Source organism: Myodes glareolus, chromosome 2, assembly GCF_982192425.1.
Source record: "Myodes glareolus chromosome 2, mMyoGla1.1, whole genome shotgun sequence".
NCBI lineage: Eukaryota > Metazoa > Chordata > Mammalia > Rodentia > Cricetidae > Myodes > Myodes glareolus.
This window is the reverse complement of record NC_142027.1, coordinates 135684100-135691306: the sequence shown is the minus strand read 5'-3', so window position 1 is coordinate 135691306 and position 7207 is coordinate 135684100. Positions and strand designations below refer to the sequence as shown.

General features: G+C 49.9%; 1 long non-coding RNA gene across 1 annotated transcript; it reads right to left on the bottom strand.

Annotated features, from left to right (window-relative positions):
• Nucleotides 1-368: 368 nt before the first annotated feature.
• Nucleotides 369-3387, bottom strand: LOC148123173 (uncharacterized). The gene is made up of 2 exons (XR_015735349.1): nt 3103-3387; nt 369-2074 (listed from the first exon to the last, which is right to left on the bottom strand). It is a non-coding gene; the product is annotated as an uncharacterized LOC148123173 (long non-coding RNA).
• Nucleotides 3388-7207: the final 3820 nt, after the last annotated feature.

Genomic DNA, 7207 nt, shown 5'->3' with positions numbered 1-7207 from the left:
TGCAAAATGTTCTGCCCTGTAGGTGGCCATGCTGTGCATCACATGGCCCACACCCACCGACCACCATGGCCGTGGATGACTGACTGAGAGGCTGGTGCCTGGTCAAAGACAGGCGGGGTGGCAGGTTTGCTGTGAACAGTAGCCAGACAAGTCAGTTCCATGGCTTCTTAGAGGCCTGAGCTACGGAGTATACTGCCAACCTGTAGACAAGGACAAGAGACTGACAGAAGGCACCTGGGGTGGTCAATTGTGGGGGTCTCTGTGAGAACCAGGGACCAGTGTTGATCGTTGGGAGCCAAGAAGAAAATCCAGTCCAACACAAGTTAGTTAGCTGGTGTTCGTTAAGATTTCTAGAGTCAGACACCAGATAGCTTATTTCAGACATATTTAATTTTAGTGCAATTCAGAAAAATGTTTCTTGGTGTAATGCAGTCCCCTGTGCACAGCAAGGCACGATTACATTAAACTCTTCCCAAAGCACACGTCCCTTCTTCCACGGAGATGGGGTCTAAAGATAGGCTACGCGAGCTATCTCAAGGCCATGGGGAGCATCTGGTGTGGTTTCCATCACACAGAGCATAGGGGTTATTGTGATTAGCCACCTCTGGGCCTGGCTGTGTGAGCTTGGAAGAGCCCCCGTCCCTACAGATAACGCAGAGGTCACCTAGACGGTTAACCACCTCTGGTCTTGCTTGTGGGAACTGGTGCGGAGATCAGCACAGAAAGGAGAGCCAAGAGAAGGTTGAGAGAGATGGCAAAAGGGGGAAGCAGAATCATTAGGAGAGGAAGGAAAGAAAGGGAAGAGATGGGAATGGGCCTGGGACGTCGCAACGGACGTTGTCTTGACTTCCCAGTCGCGAAGACTCTGTCTCAACTTCCCCATGCCCGCCTCTGTTCCTGTTCTCACTCGGACCCCTCCTCCTGCTTCTGCTCGGAATTCCTCAGCGAGGTTGCAACCTAAAACACGAGGTGTTAGGTTTAGTTATAACACACAACTTGGCACAGCCTAGGAAGCCTGGGGAGGAGACCAGTGAGGCTTGTCCAGCGTGGCTTGCCTGTGAGAAGACCCAGCCTGGCATAGGTGGCGCCACTCCCTAGTCAGGGGACCCTGACCTGTCCAAGAATGGTGACACTGAGTGGCGCGTTAACAAACAAGCAGGTGCGCGTGAATCCATCTCCCCCTGTTCTTGACTGCGGGTGAATAACTAGTCCTTTGCCGCTCTGGTCTTGACTTTCCCACTGCGGTGAACTGGGACTTGCGATTGCAAACTGAAGTCAGCCCGTCTCTCTGCGGAGTTGCTAGGTGTCAGAGTAGTTCGTCACAGCAACCGAAATGAGACCAGGACACAGGCCTTCCTGGGCTGTAGCTGTGTGTTGTTGTCCCAACATGGGAGTGAAGAAGACTTTGTTGACAACCGTCTTCTGGACTTGTCATTGTTCACATGGGTGAGACGGTAGAGCCCAGATCTGACTTCTTAGTCCTCATGGAGCTGAGCATGAGTCCAGGCTATGGACGCCCTCACGGAGATGAACTGACTACCAAAGGGGAGTCTGCCTAGTAGGAGACAGCGACTTCTCTAGGTCTGGGGTGTTCCCCGACCTAACTCAGGTGGATGCTGTTCCACACAGTGTTCGAGGTCCTTGTAAGGTAAGTGCTCTAAAGACCCTGCTTGTCACAACTGCGTAGACGGTGTGTCCAGGGCATAGCACCCCTGTTTGTGTGACTCGGTATGCCCCTGAAATCAGACGCTATCCCCAGGCATTGTGACATCGGGTCGTTGACATAGCGTGGTGAGTGATGTCAGGTGACATGCAACGGGCTGTGAATTTTGGATCTGACATCAGGAAGGCCCTTTACACTCTTCTCACATCTGATGCCAGGCCAGCGCCGTGGTCGGTCTTGGCATTAGTTGATTTTCTGTTGCTGTGATAAAATAGTCTGACAAAAATCAACGTAGGGGGAAAGAGAGTTGTTATCTTAGCTTCGGATTCCAGAGGAGTAGAGCCCATTATGGAGGGGAGGTGTGGAAGCTGGCTGGTCTCACTTTCATCCACACAGAGGAAACAGAGGAAGCTATCAGGAGAGAGAGAGGGAGGGAGAGAACAGGAAGTGAGGAGAGTGCCACACTTCCGCCAGCAAGACCCCACCTCCTAAAGGTTCCAGAACCTTCCCCAGATGGTGCCACCAACCAGGGGCCTAGACTATGGGAGACATTTCTCACTGAAGTCACCACAGTCTACTGTCAGCTTGCCTGGGTTTAAACCCACCTAGGAAACTCAGGAATACTTCTGGGTGTGGTTGTGAGGGAGAGATGCCCTTGAATGTGAGTGACCCCCATCTCAGGACCTGGAGGACTGAGTGAAACAAAGTGGGGTGGAGGGAAAAAGAGGTGCGTGTGGCTCCCTCCATCTCCTCCTTCTCACAGACTGTTCTGTGGTTTGCTGTGCCCCGCTCACCACGGTGAGCTGAAAGTGAGAGGCTTTCTCCCATCAATGCGTCTCTCAGACAGTTTGTTGGGGGAAAAAAAAGTGCCTGCCTCTGAAATCCCTTTGCAGACTCTGTCGGTCTGGAGGTGTGTTATCTCAGGAGCTGGGGCACACACATCGTGCGTGTTGGGCTGCCTTGAGTTTTATTAAAACGAAAAATAAACCCACATTCAAGACATGTGGTTGCTGAACTTCACTTTGCAAAACTTCGCTGTGGTTTTTAGACTTTTCGAGACTGCTCTGGGGAAGGTGCATTTGTAGCCGCCAAATTACTCTCGTCAGTTTTTTCTTTTTCTTCATGTTTTTAGTCCTAAATGAGGGAAGGCTTTGGGACGCAAATAGAGTGGCTTAGTTAGGATGCTTGGGACAAAGCCAGTTGTGGTCCTCTCAGGTGTGTGTGTGTGTGTGTGGGTGGGTGTGTGGCTATTACTCATATTCTGCATGCTTCTAGAAATGACTTTGCATGTGGGAATTGGCTAAGAGCCCTGTGGCAGAGAAAAAAGTCGGGGCGGACCTAACATCCAGGATTATCCCTCCTCTGCCTGCCCTTTGGACTGACCTAACTGTGTCCCAGCTCCACTCTGTTTTCAAGTTGTTTGATTTTGCTTTTCTTACCTACTTTTCCTCCTCCTCCTCTTCTTTTTCCTCCTCTTCCTCCTCCTCCTCCTCCTCTTCTTCTTCTTCTTCTTCTTCCTCCTCTTTCTCTTCCTCTTCCTTTTCCTCTTCTTCTTCTTCTTTGTGTGTGTGTGTGTGTGAGAGAGAGAGAGAGAGAGAGAGAGAGAGAGAGAGAGAGAGAGAGGTAGACAGAGACAGAGGGGGGAGGAAGGGAGGGAGGAAGGGAGTGAGCTGGAGAAAAAGAGAGGAAGGGAGGGAGAGAAAGAGAGAGAGAGAGAGAGAGAGAGAGAGAGAGAGAGAGAGAGAGAGAGAGATTTGCATTGTGTATGCAAGTAAGCATGCATATAGAGGCCAAAGGCCAAAGTTCCTCAGGAACTTTTTTTTTTTTTTTTTTTTTTTTTAGCAGAATCTCCCAGATGAGGGCCTACTGATAGAATGAGGCTGGCTGGCTAGTGAGTTCCCGGGATCCTCTTGTCTCTACCTCCTCATCGCTGGACCTATGAGCCTGTGCCTGCTTGGTTTTGTTTGTTTGTTTGTTTTGCTTTGCTTTTTAACAGATTCTGGTCCCATCTTTGGGGTCACAGAAATCTGAGGCAAGAAGCACATCTTTAATCCGCTCACTGCCCCATGTCCGCATGAGACACCAGCTGTATACTCCACTCGGTGCAGGGGCCCTGGTCGCCACAAGAGGAGTCTGCCCCAGATGGCGGATGCAGACGTGAGTGGGTGCCCTAGTTGAGACAGGCCAGCCAAAAAGGAGGAAAAATAGATGTGAAGATGCAGGCACGGGATGGGGAGGGGAGAAAAGGTCAGTAGGGTCTGGGCTTGGCACGAAGATTTATAACATCCCCTCTCCAGCCCCTGCCTCCCCCTCGCCCACCCCTCTCTCTCTCTCTGGCGGCACGTTCTAGAGACACACATTATCTCTATTAATACCAGCCACAAGGTCGTTACTCAGCCACCAAGTTTTCCTCCAGCATAAATATTTATACAGCGCTGACCTGTGGCTGCCGCGTTTGCCTTTTATTTGATTCCTGCCGCCTCTTGTGCTGCGCTCGTCTGTCGGCTAACGTGTTTAGCTCTACTGTCTGGAACCTTCGGAGCCAGCCAAGTCTCTGTGAATGGCTGGGTGGGGGCTTGAGGGAGAGACGAGGAGGAGGAGATGGCACCACTTTGTAATATGCTAGGCAACCCAAGATGTAAAACGGCAGCAGAAGTAATGGGGTAAGGGCTGGCAGTGGGGGGCTCTTTTTCCTCTCAGGACCTTAGCACTTCTTATCCCCCTAACTGCAGGTCAGAAGATAAAGAATCTGAAGCTTGAGCACCCTACATTTCAATTTCCCCCTGCTTAGGCCCTGAGTGGGGACAGGGCGCAATGTCACCAGGATACTTATTCCTGAGAAATAAACACAGCAAGGTATTTCCATGGGTACCTAACTGAGGTGCTTCCCAAAGGAACAAGCCTCAGGATGCTGCCCTCTACCTAACTTGGATCTCTGTGTGATGGTTTCAACTGCATATGGTGTGTGCATGTGCACATGTGGGCACATAGGTGGAAATATTGTCATGTCAAAGAGATAGTGACATCAGACAATTATAGAGTCAGGAGCAGTAGCAAGCATTACCTGGGTGGTACTCAATAGACACCTGGCTGTTTTCTTGTAATTCTCACTAGGATTTGGAGACAGACAGACTCAAGGATGTCACTTAGCCGCCAGCAGGCAAGCGGGGGAGGCCTCAGACCCAGACCCAATCTTAAAAGCAGGGCTTTTCAGAATAACACACTGAGTGCCTGTTAGGTGCTGGGAATTGAACATACATGGATGGATTTTTTTTAACCCCCATCAAATAGCCCAGCAAAGGAGGAAGAACACATTGGATTCATTTTGCAAAGGGTAATCCAGACACGCTGAGAGGAAGGTGACATTACCAAGTCAATACAGTAAATACATCACCAACTGGGCTCAGAGACCTGGTGTCTCTGTCTCGTCACCAGTGCCAGGAACCTGGCCACGCTGCTGACAATGGTCTGGAAGAAATGTTCCCTAAAAAACAAGGCTCCATCTGTTACTGCAAGACAAAGTTTCTTTTCTGATGTGTGTGGCAACTGCCTAAGAAAACTTACATGTTTCCCATAGGTGAAATGAGGATGTTATTCTACTATTCTCTCTCTCTCTCTCTCTCCCCTTCCCTTCCCTTCCCTTCTCTTCTCTCTCTTCTCTCTCTTCTCTCCTCTTTCTTCTCTCTCTCTTCTCTCTCCTCTCTCTTTCTCGTTCCTCTCTCTCTCTCTCTCTCTCTCTCTCTCTCTCTCTCTCTCTCTCTCTCTCTCTCCTCCCCCTCTCTAAATGCATTGGACATGAGGCTAAGCTGAGGACTGAAGACCCTGCTCAGAGAGCTGTGTGCTGGAGACTTAGCGATGCCGGCACAGCCGACATGCAGGATGGTGGAAGCTGTTCTCCATGCTTGTTTCTGCAGGGCAACCTCTACAGTCCACCCCCCAGCCCTGCATGTCTGCGAAGCTCCACACACCTCCGATGTTGTTCCTACAGGTCAGGGGCATGTTGTTTTAAGCTTACACTTATCCTCAAGCCTGACACAATATCTGTAGCATGGATGAATGAATGAATGAATGATGAATGAATGAATGATGAATGAATGATGAATGAATGAATGATGAATGAATGAATAAATAAATGGTGCAATCTCTTAGAAGAACCTGAATGTTGATGAAGAAGCGATAATCTGAAAGGTCCTAAGGGGTCTTCATGGAGTATGAAAGGTACTGACCCAGAGCACAGTCATAGATGGCGGATGTGTGGCCAGACCCAAGTCTCCTCCTTTGATGAGTAGCTGTGAGACTTTCTTTTATTGCTAGGTAATACAAGGACGGGTGAACAGTATGGAGTGGTGAGGCAGGAGGGAAGGATAGATGATGGAGTTATGAGGCAGGGGTGAGGCAGACAGGGAGGGATAGACTGATGGTGTAGTGAAGCAGAGGTGAGGCAGGCAGGGAGGGATAGACTGAAGAAGTGGTGAGGCAGAGGTGAGGCAGGGAGGGATAGATGATGGAGTTGTGAGGCAGAGGTGAGGCAGGGAGGGATAGATGATGGAGTTGTGAGGCAGGGGTGAGACAGACAGGGAGGGATTGACTGAAGGAGTGGTGAGGCAGGGTGAGGCAGGGAGGGAGGCCTAAACTGATAGAGTGGTGAGGCAGGGTGAGGCAGGGAAGGAGGGATAGATTGATGGAGTGGTGAGGCAGGGGTGAGGCAGGGTGAGACAGGGAGGGAGGCCTAAACTGATAGAGTGGTGAGGCAGGGAAGGAGGGATAGACTGATGGAGTGGTGAGGTAGGAGTGAGGCAGGGGTGAGGCAGGGAGGCCAGAACAATAGATAGCTATCCTGGGCTTGGGGTAACTTCTCCAGGACTAGCTGTGCATCCAGTATACAAAGTGATTCGATCTCTCTGGGCCTCAGTTTCCTCGTGTGAGAAATAGGACTAGTCATAGTACCCATTTAGTTGAGATATTACATGGGCTAAGTGGGTTTGAACAACATATGAAGTCATTAGAACCACACGTCATAGAGAATACATGGCCAATACATGTTTATGGTGACTAGCTGTATCTATGGATTGGGAGGTGATGTCCTTTTGTGATCACTATGCTATGAACCACAGTAGCTGCCACTGGCCAAAAGCTAGCAATATGTAAATCTTGAGGGGGTATTTTCTTTGGCTCCTGGTTTTAAAATGTTCAGTCCATCATGACAGAGAAAGCAGAGAGTATGCGGGCTGGGCTTCTCATATCTCAGCAAATTAGGAAGCTAAGAGTTTGAGCTTTTGCTTAAAAATGAATCATTTTACCCATCTACTCACTACCTACCATTGACCCACACATACCCCTGTCCACCCACTCGTCCGTCCATCCATCCATCCATCTATTCATCCATCCATCCATCATCCATCTATTCATCCATCCATCCATCCATCCATCCATCCTTCCTGCCATCTCTCCATCTATCTCTCTATTCACCTCTCCATCCATCCCTCTGTCTTTCCCCCCTCCCTTTCTCCTTTTCTCCCCATCCCTCCATCCTTACAGTCATCA